Source organism: Crocodylus siamensis, chromosome 5 (assembly GCF_052110815.1).
Source record: "Crocodylus siamensis isolate JL-2025a chromosome 5, ASM5211081v1, whole genome shotgun sequence".
NCBI classification, from domain to species: domain Eukaryota; kingdom Metazoa; phylum Chordata; order Crocodylia; family Crocodylidae; genus Crocodylus; species Crocodylus siamensis.
In genome coordinates this window covers 77070000-77085546 of record NC_143399.1, presented here as the reverse complement: position 1 = coordinate 77085546, position 15547 = coordinate 77070000, and positions in this window count along the sequence as shown.

Here is a 15547-nt window from a genome sequence, read left to right as displayed (position 1 = left end):
CTATTAACCTACTAATGTTAAAAAAAAAATGGAAGTGTGTAGTCCGAATTAAGATGAATTATGTCTCTGTGAGCTGTGACGATATAATTATCTGAAATGCTTTTTTATAAATGTATGATCTAATCAGAATTTTATGTAACAGAGATGGTAAAATAATGATGTGCCTTAAAATGTCCTTCTCTGGAGAAGCTTCTGTTTGGAGATCTGGTGTGCACTTTCCAAACAGTGTCAACTCCCTTTCTATATTTTAAAACAGTAAATCTGTTTTTAAAATGTCTTTATAAATATGTTTTAAAGGATATCATGATGAAAACTTTGGTAATAAATTGCATGAAATTGGTGTAATCATGCTACAATGGTAAAGCTGGCTTATTTAGCTCATCCACATGAAACCAATATTTACAAGACACTCCATCATTAAAATAATTTATTGAAACACGGTTTTATTGTTCTGGCTATTTTACAATGTTCTGATGCAGCATGGGTTTGAAAATTATGGCTACTGTTTTGTAGCCAGGAATGATGTTAAATATGTTTTGTGTGTGTCTTCCCTTTCATTCTTTATCAAATCTCTTACTGCGCTAGAATGACCTAGAATGAAGAAAAAACTATTGGGGAATAAGACAGCAGAATGAGTTGCAATGCCTCCTAACCATAACAGAAAAGTTAATGAAGCTAGAAGGCTGTTATGCTACCTACAAATGAAAGCAAATCAAGGGGAGTTTTACCACTGAATTCAGTGAGACCGAGATTTCACCCAAGGAGCAAAGTTTGCTTTAACAGGTAAAACATCAGTGTGCACTCTCCTGGGCCAGGGATCTGTTCCCAGCTGTGCTGAAAGCTTCCTGAGTAGGAACTTTACCATGACCCAATCTGCAAAGTAAATCTGTCCACATATCCCGTTCCTTTGTAGTGTATTTTAGAAGGGGACACACCAGCATGAGGTGTTCATCAAGAGACTTGGAGCTTCCTTTTACTTTTGAAGAGTAGCTCACTGGCACTGAGAATATCCTTGGATATTTTTCTGTTGGCTTCAGTGATAAAAATGATTTATGTTGTTTTCAAGTGTTGCCAATTTTTAAAACATTTTATTATTTCTAGCCTCAAAAACACTACGTTTCGTGAGAGCCGGTGCCTAACTCCCATCTTTGTTTGAAATGTTGTGGCATCATGTAACTTTTTGTGAGTAAACAGAGGAACATAATGAGAAACTTGGCATTTAAAAAAATGTAAGAAATCACAGTTACTGGAGCAGATGAACTTTTGACCTTCTTGGGCTGTCTGATTTATTATCCCACATAGGTCTCTGGCTCCAAGCCATCATCTGTCTCTTGGAGTGCAATCACATAAGAAGACATGGTTCTTTGGGTGCTTTGGGTAAATCTGATATCTAAGAAGGCCCCTGAGTTGTAGCCCCCAACCGTGAATTACTTCAGCAGGTTCAGACCAGCACCTAGCTATTCTGTTCTATTCAGGACAATGGCACTGGTATCCAATGCCCAGATAGCCTATTTACAGTAAGGGTGTACAAAATGAGCCATATTCGATTTGGATTTGGCCTGAATCAGGGACAGTGATTTGATTTGTTGATTTGCATCGCTGTCCCTGATTCAATTTGGCTGAATCTAAATCTGAAGATGTGATTCAGAGATTCAGTCATAGATAGAGTTTTAAATGTTTTTTCTACATACCTCTAGGTACCAGGTGTGGCTTGTGATGCTGCAGTGCTGGGGCAGATGGAGCATCCTACAGGAGCGCGGGGAGGGCCCTCCACATGCTCAGCAGCAAACCCAGAAGTGGACCAGAAGTACTTCCGGGTCTACTAGGGAGCACGCTGCCCCCCACACTCCCTTGGCTCAGCAATCAGCCACAGGGGGACCTCAGGTTGCACCAGTCACTGAGCGGGGGGTGGGGAGGTGCAGGCAGCTCCCCCCATAAGCTCCCCGGTGCAGCTGGACTGGAATTGCTTCTGGTCCACTTCCAGGTCTGCTGCCAAGCGTGCTGGGGACCCCCCACACACATGCTCCTGAAGGACACTCTGTGCATCCCAGCATCTCAGCATTTACGAGCCAACTGCTACCTTGAGGTATGTAGAAAAAACATTTAAAGCTGTGTCTATGGCCAAATCTCCAGATCTTTCTGAATCTCTCCAAATCGATTCAGAGGCTTCTAATTTGATTTGGAGAAATTAAAGGGTCTCCTGATTCAATTCAGATTCAGAGATTTGGCCGCCAAATAGAGCCAAATCTCTGCCAAATCGAATCAGGGACTGAAGCTTTACACAGCCCTAACTTACAGCAAATCGTTGTTTGTTAAAAGTATTAAAACTGTTAAAAGGGAAATGGATCTTAAAACAGTAAAGCAAATGATGTGCACATCTAGCTCACTATGCATCTAAACATCTTCCTCAGAGGGGCCTTAGTGGACCCCTTCTTTATAGTTTCTTCCTCAGAGCTCCATACTGTCGGCTTGCTTCCTTAGACAGTACCTATTAAATCACTGATCTTCTTTGGATTTAAGCTTCTTTTTAATAGATTATAGCATTTTTGATTGGTTAACTCCTAACTTCAGCAAAACAAGGTTTGCAGCTTCTTGAAGGCTACAGCTTGCAGTTTGCTTCTGATGTGTGTTACTGTATTTTCCTTGCACTGTACCTCAAGGCCAAAGCCCTCACTTTCAGCACTGCGGGGTTCAGTTTTGTTCTGCAGCAGTTGCAGCACTGGGGACTCCATTTTCCCTGTCTCAAGGAGCCAGGGGACATATTCTTGGTTCCTCTCACTCACCAGAACTGGGCTGGGTCAGGTCAGGGACAGAGAAAGTATACGTTTTGCATATATACTAGAGCTACTATTAAGATCCACTCTGGATATGATTTCAGAGAGTTATAATAATAAATGTTTGTTCAACACAGGAGTGTCCAGAGTGGTGTTGCTGAACTCACAACATATCAGCCCCATGGGGTTTTTTTTACGTGTGTGATTTGGTGTTCTGATTCAGGAAGCCATTGTGTTAGGTATACGCACATTGAATTTGTGCATTTGTCTATACACAACCAGCGAGGCAGCTCCAATGTGCTGTAATCACAGCAGGTCAGAGCAGCCATGATCAATTGTGTCTGCTGGAGTGTGATAATTACCGCGCTCCAGCATCTTGTGTATCAGTGTCCCCGCACTTAAAAATGGCGGGGGGGGGGGGGATACTTTAACCAAAGCTCATTTGACGAGCTTAATTAGCGCACCTCCACCAACATTTTTAAGCACAGGGATGCTGATACACGAGATGCTCTGGGTGTTTTAATTAGTGCCCCCCACCCCGAGCCTTATAGCTGCAGGATAAACCTTTCCTCCAGTGTCAGTTATGTCAATAGGGTCATGTAGGAAGCTCTAACAATTCAGTATACATTAACTTCTCGGAACTCAGTTACATACAGCGTTCAGAAAATTGTGACATATAACTAATAATACTGTTGCATATCAGCTCCATGTCTGTCACAGAGCCACTTTTTTAAAGCATTTTAATCTCAAGATGAATTTCATGTATTTATAATTTTCAGAAAACAATCTCATTCAGGTAGACTTGAAATGCTTTTTTTCTTTTTGGAGTTGCAGTGATTGGAGTGAGTTGGAGTGATTACAATGAATCTAAAATTTGGCTCTTTTCTTAATATTGAGCATAAATTGTAGCTGTATAACTAGAACACTGGTCTCACACCTCCAAAAACAAAGGCCTACAGGCCTCCAAAAAGCAGGGTTGCCTACTTTTCAGGTGAGAGTTTGTGGTTGTAGCTCCCATTTGGAGATGAGCACCTCCCTATCTTCCAGAGGTCAGCAATCTACTCCTGACTGAGGTGTCCTGCATGCTGATTTTCTGGATCCTACTTTTTGGCACCTAATTCCTCCTGCATGTTAGTGTAGGTAACTTAGGCCCCCTACTCAGGACAGGGGCTTCCCCTAGATGTGTTAACCATCTCCCACAAGGGAATCTAAGGGTTACTTTTGACAGCCCCCATTCTCAGCAAAATAATACATCCTCCAGCTGAGTTGGTGTACAACAAACTTTATTAAAAATCTCTAAATATGAATATCGGTAACAATACAGGATAATATAATGCAGATAATGCATTTCACAAATATATATCGAGATATACTTTTACAATGTAACGCCTATCAATTTTACAGAAATAAGCTGTCTTACAACTTGGAATCACTGGGCATGTCTACATGAGATGCTTACCTTTGCATTAGCATAGTTTACTGTGAAGTAAGCATGTGCATCTACATGTGTACATGCTTAATATGCAGTAAACCTCCGTAATCCCAGGTAAATTTGCTATCTAAAAATGCAAGCAGTAAATTTATTCAAGGTTAATAACGGTGCCATAGTCCTCATGTAGGCAACTAACCGGGAGCAAAATCTGCTCCTGGTCAGCAGTCCAGCAGGCCAGGCTTTGCTGCAGAAGCCCAGGTGGAGACTATGGGTCCCTGTCCTGGCAGCAGGGAGCTCCACCAAGCCCCCTGCTCCACCATTGCAATTGAGTGGGGGGGTCTGGGAGACCCTTATCTCCCAGCAGTGGTTCCTGGACTACGGGGCCACTTCTGGGAAACCCGTATCTGCCAGCAGCAGCCCCACAGTCACAGACCCAGTGCTGGAAGATAAAGGTCTCCCAATAGCAGCCCCATAGTTGTAGACCCACTGCTGAGAGATAAGCAGTGGGTCTGCAACCGTGGGGCTGCTACTGGGAGACACCCCCTCCCCTCTGAGCTCCACAGCCATGGAGCTGAGCAGAGAACAAGCTCCTCAACCCCTTTCCAGCATGTGGGTGGGGGCTGGGAACTGGCTTGGTCAGGTACAGGTCTCAACTCTGTGCCCCAATCATGCCCCAGTTGAGTGATCGAGGCACGGGGCTTGGAAGAAGCTGCAGGGGTGGGAAAGGTCCCAGCCTCCTGCCCTGATCTGCTGGTGGGGCAGCTAGTAGCTAGCTTGCTGCCTTACCGGTGGATCAGGGCAGGGGGCTGGGATATGCCCCCCTGCAACTGTTTCCAAGTCTAATCAGAGAGCCAAGGCCAGGACCTCCCTGCTGCTGGGGCAGGGGGACATTGTCCCTGCCCCCCCCCCCCACCCAGGCCAAGAGACAGCTGTCTCCTGGCTCGTGTTCCCTGCCAGCCCCTAGGCCAGCACCCAGAGGGAGCTTGGAGCTCCCCCCAGTGGTGGCAGGGGCCCATTGCAGGTCTGCAACTTGCAGCAAAGAGCAGCAAATCTGTTCCCTAATCCCACATGTGTAGATTCCTGACCAAAAACACTTATTCCAGAGTATTTTACACCAGAGTAAACTTAGGCTGGAGTAAATGCATGTGTAGATGCACCCACTAAATTTCAAAATCCTAAGAGTAATTTACAAGTGGCCAGCCTACCTGGAAACCTTACCTGAGGTTGCAGGATAAATTCTAAAAAGCATGGGAAGCTCAGCAAAGGATGCAGGAGGAACACATCTCAGAGTACTGACCCTTCCACCCCTTTTCCTCTTCCTCAACAAAAGTTTTAAGATATTACTTAATCAAAGCTAAGACAAATATGGTCCGAAAAGAGATACTCTTGTTTTGTACTGCAGTTGAGCTAGAATATGTTGACCTTTGCCCCTAATCAATATTTAGATGTCTTAAAACTATCCTACCCTTTCAAAGGAAGTTCTCTTACCCATGATTTGGTACCTTTTTAGACTACTTCTCTTCCCCTCACTTACGTTAACTTGTCTTAATTTAACTGAAGGCAGCCTAAGGCCTAAAACCAGTATAATGCAAGCTGAAAAGTTCAAAATTTAACACAAAAGTCTAGAGTGTCAGATTACCTAGGTATTAGACTCTGCGGTGCTAAGAATTGTATAATCTTAAATCCTCTTGTGAATCTAGCCCAGACCCTTAAAGATACCCCCTGCTTTGAAGTGAACATCAGAATAAGAAAGTCCAAAACCTTGCAAAACAGTCCATAGTGTCCCATGCTGTTTCCAACAAAGTCAATGTCTAACCTCTCTTTGATTCTGAGTCATCAAAATTATTAGTATCTTTGTTTAATTATTGACACTTGTGTTTCTATTTCATGCTATCAATGGGTGTATCCACACATGCTATTAATGCACAGTAAAGTTACTATGAATTAAAAAAAGAAAGGGTCTACACATGTGCTGGCTTGGGAGAAAATTTGCTCCCAACCAGAGAGATTCCTGCCTCCTGCCATTTTCTGCCCCATTGCAGCAGCCAGGGAGAGCTCCAGGATTCCCTGGGTGCCAGCCCAGGGCTGGCAAGTGGCTGATGGACTGCTGTGTCTCAGCCAGGTGGGGATCAGATCCAATCCCCACATATCTGGGAGAGGCATCCCCATGGGGATGCTCGCTGGCAGTCAGGTGGGGATAAAGAGGGTCCTAATGCCCCCACATGGCAGAGAGAAGAGTTGCCCCCACTTGGGGGAGGACAGCCACATTAGATTGGAAGGGTCCCAGTCCCCACGTGGCTGCCAGGCAGCATCCCCACATGGCAGGGGTGCCTCTCCCAGCCACATGGGGAACAGGAACTCCTGATTTCCACATGGCTGTCCCCACCAGACATGGGGGTGTGGTGAGAGCTGTGCTGGCTGCAGGGGCAGCTCTCTCCCTGCCACATGGGGATCAGACCCAATCCCCATCTGGCTGGGATGCAGCAGTCCTGGCTGCCATCTCCCAGCCACGTGAGGATCAGGACAGTTTGGATCCCTACATGGTGGGGAGACGGCTGCCCCTGCAGCCAGCACAGCTCCCAGTACACGGGCCTTAGCCAGGCAGCAGTGGGCCCCCTGCCACCTGGGCTGACTGGGAGTAAATTTCTTCCAGCCGGTATCTACAGTGCCTTACTGTGCAGTAGCTAATGCATATTTAATCTACTGTCTGTATTTTCAGGCAGTCGATAATTGCACATTAGCCTGTTTTACTGTGCAGTAGTCTAGTGCATGGTAACATAGTGACACTTTACTGCATAGTAGATCAGTCTCATGTAGACACACTCAGTGTATCCTATGAAAACCAGGAAACTGTGATAAATAACTTTTACTTACACAGAAAACTGGCTGTTCCAGGAGGTGGTGCTGCAAGACTTTGGTAGGTACAAAGACCCCTTTCCCTGTGCATTTTTTTGCAAAATGCCCACTTTGAAATCCATTTGCAAACTCAGGTATCTTACAGACGGTTGGGGTTTTCTATGTGCTGCTTTCCCACTAAGAGCTCTCCCAAATATCTGTCTGTTTTACCTTACTTCAAATTTTTAAGAGCTCTTTTTATATTAAGTTGATGTTTTAAAAAATATACATGTTATGTGCTTGCTTACCACTGGGTCATGACATTGTTTCCTTCCTGCAATCTAAGATTTTAATGTTTTAAAATGTTTTTGGACATTTGACTTGCACAAGCTGCCATGTAAGTCTGAACAGCAGCAGCAGCAGGCCACATTCCAACATGCTTTCACCTTGAAAGACAGTTTGCATTGTGAATACTTCCACTTGTACATAACACTTTTTTTCCTCCTAGTACTTTTTCCCCCCTTCACTCCCCCCTTCTTTCACTTCATTTTGTTGCCTTGCTGGACATTGTTTGAAGTTTCCTTGGTTGCTATATACATTGCTACAGAATGCGCATGGAAAAGAAGCAACTTGGACTTTGCATTCCAAAGAAAAGTTACTCCATTACCATTGCCACCCTCGCTGTTAAAGCCTTGATAAGCCTGGTGCTTCTTTCTAGCTGTGCTCTTGGTGATGGAAGGGAAAAGTGAGGTCACAAAGGTCACTCATTTTGAATCCAGTGTCAGTGTAATGGAATAAAAGAAGAGATCATCTTTCCCACATTTAACACCAGCTTCTAATTACAGATCTGAAGTCACGGAAGAGGAATGGCACAGAATAATCTTTTGGCTGCCAGAACATAGGATTTTAGGGTGTAAAAAACAGATAAACCTATTTTGACGATCAGCCTAATGAGATGAACAAAGCCTGTGCCAAAAGTTTTTTTTTTTTGGTTGGGGTGGGGTATGCCCTGATTTACAAACAAGCTCACCCTATGGGTGGTCGGGGGGTTGGTGCTTTGTCTAGAAGCATCAATACAGAGGGGTGATTTTATAAAATGATGGCCACCCTGTGCTAAGAGTGAAAAAAATAACCTCACTTCAGATCCCCAGTACAAAGCGAGCCTATCTGCCAACACCACACACTGGCATGTCTGTACAATGACAGATACCTCTCAGTATCTGGAATAGTGATATAGAAAGTCTCACCTGAGCTTTAGTTAAACAGCCTGAAAAACATAGAATTGGACATGTGCATAATTAGTATACAATACTCTAGACAAAAGATGGCTGTGAAGATCCTGATGCATCTTTGCTCTTCTGATGCATTAAAGGCCATCCATTCTTTATACCATGAGAACACGTAAGGAGACCATAACAAATCTACAAGTGAGTCTCCGTTTTCAGTTGTGTGTTTTTTGTGAGGTCAACTCAATACAGAAAAGTCAAAATCCTACACCCCCAGTTGTGTTGACACACTTTTAAATAACTTCCCTTGGGGATTGGCTCATATTTCTGACCCTTTAGATATTTGATGCAGTAGAAATTGCGGTTAAAGATAGCAGAAGACAGTGGACAGACTCCCTCTTTGCAAGAAACAAAGTGTATCTTGAGAGCATCCAAAAGATCCTAACATCCTAGCTCTAATGCATGGCAGCCATAATCCAAGCCCACAGGCACTGAACCTAAAAGGAACAGGTCCTGCAAACACAGGCTTCAGTGGGTGGATCCTCCCAATGTATTGAACAGGACATAGAAGAAGACACTGTTTTGGGAAGTAGTCATCAGAAAGCCACTGTGATTTGCAGATGGCATTCAGTGGCAGCTGCTTAACACCCTTAGTGCTGGACCTTTTCCTCTGTATGTTTATATAATGATTCATTGGTTTCAGGGTTCAAATTACTGGGGAGCTTGGGGGGCCTAAGCACCCCTCCCCGCCCCCCAGCCTGCCTTGCACCTCAGGCGGCAATGGCAGCAGCTCTTTCTAGCTGCCAGTGCCACAGACCCCTCTCCCTCCAAGAGTCGAAATGTAATTTGAATCCTGATTGGTTTGTGATGGTGAATCTTGCATCTGGATTTTTCACGTTAAAAAAATGGAATATGTAACACAAGCTACTGGTGTCTGTTAATACAGATTTATGTTACAGACTGGTTGAAGCCTTTTGTCCTCATGACCCCTATCATGTGGCTGGTACCAGGAAATAAATACCAGCCTTGTATCACAGTTTCTGTTGGTGGGGCTCTTATTACATCAGCTCTCCATAAACTGCCACTGGAGAGCGGTTGCCCTGATGGAGGATGGTGAGGTGAGATCAGAAAAGGTCTGGATTTATCCCCATAGTAATTTTGCTTTGCAAAAACGTTTTGTTTGTTTCATGCAGCCTCAGAATGTTTGAATTTTGCTTGGAGTTTCAAGTTCAGATCAAAACTCAAAATGAGACTGGGTCAAAACAGCTGACTTTTGCCCGACTGGAGGCAAAAGCAAGAAAAAGTGCCCAATTATAGCTTTGCTTTGAAATCCTAGCCAGGGCTGCATTTGGGGTTCCATTGTGAGGACAATAGAAGAGGAGGAGTGGGAGAGATTAAGTTTTCAGTGACTTTTTTTGACACCAAAATGGAAGCATAGCTGGGAAACACAAGTAGGTATGGCATGTAGAAGGAACAGCAATTGATTAATGAGTATGAAAACCACTTGATGAGTGTGTACATAGTACATGGCTTGGTTTAGGGAGATAAAAGACTCTTAATAAAATAGAAGGGTCTGGGGTGGTGTGGGAGCTCAGGCATATGGATGACAGTAGGGCTGTGTGAAACGGCACCGTGCCATATCGACTTGTGTTTCGAGGTTTTGATGGAACAGTGTTTCGTTTTGAATTTCATTTTAATTCAAAACCGCTGTTCCATTTTGCTTCATCGAAACAGTGATGCTGTTTTGACATTTTGCCCATTCACTATAATGGGGAAGCTGCCTCTCTCATCCGGCAGGCAGATGGGGGCCCGCAACCCTGGGAGGGCTGCGGGGGCTGTGTCAGTCCCCTGGGGGCTGCAGGCCCCCAATCTGCCCACCAGATGAGGAAGGGAAGCCAGGTGCTGCTGCCTAGGACCGGGGAGCTAGGGGAGGGAACTGAGCCCGATCGCTCAGTTCCCCTCTCCCCTGTGCTACAACTGGACTGGGGAAAGGGACTCCTGGGCTGGGTTGAGTTCCCTTCCCCAGCCCGATCATAGCGATCATAGCTCAGTCCCCTTCCCCTGTGCTGTGATTGGCTTCCCGCAGCCGGGCCGCAGGAGGCAGGGAGAGCCAGGGCTGCGCTCCCAGCTGAGCCACATAGGACTGCAGAGCCACGTGGAGCGCAGCCCTGGTTCTCCCCTGGCTGCCAGCTGCTTTGAAACTTGCAACGTTTCGAAACTTTCAAACCATTTTGGCTAGCCTCGTTTTGTTTTGAGGCTGTTTTGAAGCCCTTCATTTCAATTCGATTTAGCAGTTTCAAGCTTGAAATGAGTCAAAACAGTGTCGAATCGAAACAGCCAGTGACATTTCACACAGCCCTAGTTGACAGCCCAAAGGTTGTAAGTTTGAGGCTATCGCTGAAGTGCACACAGCGTGGCCCTGTCAGCTTCTAGTGAATTCTGCTAAATACCAGGCATGTCTGGATGTACAACTAATGCACATGAATAAACTCCAAAACATAGTGCTCCTGGATGTGCCATTTGAATATCCACCCAGGAGCAATAAACTCCAGCACAATCAGCTCTGGGATTTATTCATGTACAGCACATTGAGCTGGGTTGGAGCATCCCGGGGGGGCAGGGGTAATCAGGCTGCTTTCCCCAGCTCAACATGCTGAATATAAGAGTATGTTTTGGAACAATATACAGTTCTTTATTCTCCCAAATCCTCTAGCCTCTTCACTTTACCCTTCACTGTTGTCTTTTGATTCCTTCATTGGATCCCACAACCAAGAATCTTTTGAATGCTGGGGAGGCTGGATATGCGAGCGCTTCAGTGTGGGGTTAGCCAGCAGGCAGCCCTCGCACCAAACACCCTTTTGCCCTGGCCAGCCAGGACAGTGGCTACACGTGCACTGCTGTGGAGTTTTTTACTCGTACTATCCTGCTGCAGAGTAAATTAGTTTTCTCTGGCCTAATAGGGGTGCACATGTAGATGGCAAGACATTTACTGCAGAGCTAATTAGTCAACTGTGCAGTAAATGTCTTGTGTAGCTGCACCCACCTTGTCACAAGGACATGGGGAAAAAAAAAGGAATTACAATAGAAGACGGGCTAGATTTGACTTCAAACTAACATGTCTCCCATAGCAAAGCCAAGGGTAAAACACCTTTCTGACCCAGAGGAGCACTGGTATGCGACTGATGTTTACTTCTTGACCCCATATATAATATGAGTGAGGGTTATAAAGTTATGTTGCTTAGATGGCAGGGAATCCACTGATTTTATTGCATCTTCCATTTTTGTACTTTTTAATCAAAGGGATATGGTATAGAATATCAATAAAAAAATTAACATGCAGAATTCCTTGAGCCCGTTCCAACCCTATAGGAGAGTCAGTGGTGTTAGCAGACAGAGGTGTCCAGCTGTGTGGTCCAAGTACAGGTCTGGGATCCTCAGTTTCATAATGTCCGATTCTATGCACCACGAAGTTGCATGCAACCACTTGCACTAGAATTTTTATTTCATTTGCAGAAACATTTCTATTTCAAGCTTGCCAAAAGGGCTCAGAGGGCTGGGCCCTTAAAACTGTAGTCTTTTTATCTCTCACACTTACCACTTGTAAGACTCATATGTACCTTGCAGACTCATATTGGGATCAAGGGACCTCTGGTTTGGACTTGCTTTTGTTCCAAAAGCTGGCTTTTTTGATGGAGCTGATCTCAGGCCACCAAGGTCCAGTCAGTAATTGCCCCAGGGCAGATTCTTGGTGGTAGGTCCCATGAAGGAATCAATAGCAGACTGTCAAAGGTAAAGTGGAGAGGCTAGAGGACTTGGGAGAATAAAGAACTGCATATTGTCCCAGAATGTACTCTCACATTCAGCGTCATGCTGCAGTTCCTATTCAGGCAAGACTCGCTGGAGCTTTAATGGAAGTTTTGCTTAGAAGAACATCTGTTGGACCTGGTACATCATCTGTGTTTGTATAATTGTCTTTGTTTCCTTTTCATGTAGCTAATGGCAACACAGGAAGGCAGCCAGCTGGTGTCAGAGTCCTAAATTATGTGTCCAGGTAAACTGGCATAAATCTGGAACGACTCACTTGACTTCAAGGACTTCAATCAATTGGCTCAATTGTTACTCAAGCATTAAATGGCTGCAGTTATAAGAGATTTTGGCCCAATGTATTGGCTTACATTCCTGCTCCATATTTCCTTGAAAGGTATTAATTAACAGTCTGGCCTGTTATTTATATCTCCCTTTAATGATGGTTCAACACTCTGACACTTATTTTAATTGCTTTGTCTCTCAGAAAAAAACATTTGTTTCTCTGGTGCCAGAATCCCCCCCATTGATGTGAACTGATTAGTTTGTCTACTTATAGCCTGGGATAGTTGTGCCTTCTAGATATTTAAAAACAGAAGCAACAGTACATAATCTCTTTCTCTTCCTTTTTTTAGTCAACAAAGAAATGGCTTGATTACTTTATTGTGTGAGTGTATTGAGAGGAAGCCAAGGCAAAGAGATGAGTTTTGCATTTGGCTCTGACTGCAGTGATGCATGTTGCTGATGCTGTCTCTTGTGGGAGGGAATATTATAATCTAGGCCCATTACTAGTGAAAGGTATCTCCTTTATCACAGTTCTTCCTATGCTGGGTTAGGTGAAGTTGCTGTTTAGAGAAACTAAGACTATCAGGAATGCCGATGTTCTCAGGATTAAATGTAAGGAATGCTGAACACCTTAAATTCATTATAGAGATATGGCACTCTTATTCTACTGCCTTTAAAATCCACGCTTAGATATCTAATATGACTATCATCAACCTGGAAAAGGACTTTTTTCACAAAGTCCTTTTCCCTGGAATTTTTAATTGATCTGCACATGACATGTACACAAAAAATAAATGGAGAGTTGATAGGTTAAGAAATCTAGCACTAAATATGCTGGAAATACCACATTACTATGTTGTAGACACCAGAAGTCACTGCTAAGTTGTCTCAGAGCATTGCAGAGTTGACAAAGGCAAGGAAGCATCACTAATTTAAAAAGACTAATATTCCAGAGAAGTAGTTGGTACTTTTTTTTAAACTTTTTTTTCCCCAGGCAAATACAGAAACTAAATTACAGCACTGGAGTAATACACAGGAATTGCATGAGGTCCAAGTTATTACACATTTACAAAAGAAATACTGTATAACACTTCTTATAACTTAAGTGTACTGTCAATATAATGTTTATAGATGTAAACAGAACATTCATTAATATTCAAGCAATCTGGTTATACACCAGGGCTGTGCAAAGCTTCAGTCCCTGATTCGATTCAGCCCGATTCAGTGGCCAAATCTCCAAATCTGAATTAAATCAGAGGACCCTTTAATCTCTCCAAATCAAATAGGAACCCTCCAAATCGATTCAGAGTGATTCAGAGAGATTCAACAATTTGGACATAGAAACAGCTTCAAATGCTTTTTCTACATACCTCAAGGTAGCAGGTGGCTCGTGAATGCTGCGATGCTGGGATGCATGGAGAGTCCCACAGGAGTGTGGCGGGCTCCCCAGCATGCTCAGCAGCAGACCTAGAAGTAGACCAGAAGCACTTCTGGTTGTCTGCCGAGGAGCGCATGGAGGGGGACCCCCACACCCTCCCGGCTCAGTGACTGGTGGCATCTGGTTCGGGGGGGCACCAGAGGTTGAATGCTGAGCCAGAGGGAGTGGGAACCCCCAACATCTTGTCCACTTCTGGGTTCACTGCTGAGCACATAGGGGGCTGCCCTGCACTCCTGTGGGATGCTCCACCTGCCCTAGCATCACAGCATTCACGAGCCATGCCTGGTACCTTGAGGTATGTAGAAAAAAACATTTAAAGCTGTGTCTATGGCCAAATTGCTGATTCTTACCAGTCCATGAATACACACACACACACCACACAAACATTTGCACCAGCCACAACTGCTTTTACCTTTTTATAATATAAGACAACAAGAAATAAAGCCTACCTAGAATATATATTTGGTCTATTTAATATACCTGCAGTAATGTTTTGGTCCCCTTGTATTCTTCTATATAATCTTGCCCTAAATTTAACTTTATTTAATAAAGCCCCTGCTCTCCCCCTCATAATTTACCCAGTTGAAGTTCCCTCCTATTTAAATCCCCATATGATCCTCATTTTTATACCCTTTACCCATTAGCACCCTGCCCCATTCTTCCACACACAGCATCTGCTCCCACTTCTGTCCCAGAGCAGCTGCCATATGTAGCACAGTGCTGAAATAGCCGCATGCCACTCCAGGACCATGATCCATGTGGCAGTGGCTCCAGGTCCATGCAGTGCAGCCCTAGAGTGGCCAGAGCAGGATCAGGCTGCACATGGCACCAACTGTGCCTACTCCAGGACACACACTAGAATGCAATGGCCCAGCCCTGCACAATTCATCTGGCCTGTGGAGCCTGATGAGTTTGGCACCACTGATTTACCTAGTCCAATTTCCCTCCCTTTTGGATCCCCAAACAATCCTTATTTTTTAACTCTTTACTCTTTTCCTTAAATGTGGAGATTCACCCTAATCCTTAGATGGAAGACTATATTTAACCTCTCCACACCTAAGTACTGAACTCCTTTCTGGCTTTTCTTCAGCATGTATAAATCCTTCAGATTTTACTAATGATTTCCTGACTCCCATCCTAGGGGAGTCATGGCACTATATCATAGTTTGTCAGATACTGTTTTCTCAGGGGAGTTGTAGAGAGCCATATTTCAGGCCTCTTTACAGTCTCTTCCCATGTTACGTTATATTTATGCCCCTTCCCCATACCCTTTAACCTTTGCTTTTAACCTTCAAATATGTCTTTACTCTCCCATTTTTTTAATTATTTTCTTTCCCAACGTTGCTGTTTTAATTTTTTTTCCCCCTTGTGATACTCCCTTTCCATTTTTCCTTTTCATCTCCCTTATACAATTATTCAGTCCCACTCAGTACTGCTGGTTTTATGACTTCTCCCAGTCTCCTTGTTCTTCTGCTTCAGTATCCTTTCTCTCCTGGGCTTAAAAATTTGCCATTCAGTGGGCGCATCTACACGTGCAAATACTACTAGATGAGTTTACTCAGCAACAATCTATTGTGGAATAAACCTACCCTGGACAGATGCCTATACATGCAGGAATTTGGGAGCAGATTTGCTGCTTCTGGCACTAGCCTGCTCCCACCCCCTCCAGCCCTGCACTGGCTCCCTACTAGGGCCAGTGGCAGCACCATTCTTCCTAGCACTCGGTGTGGGCTGTGCCCAGTGCTGGTCTGTC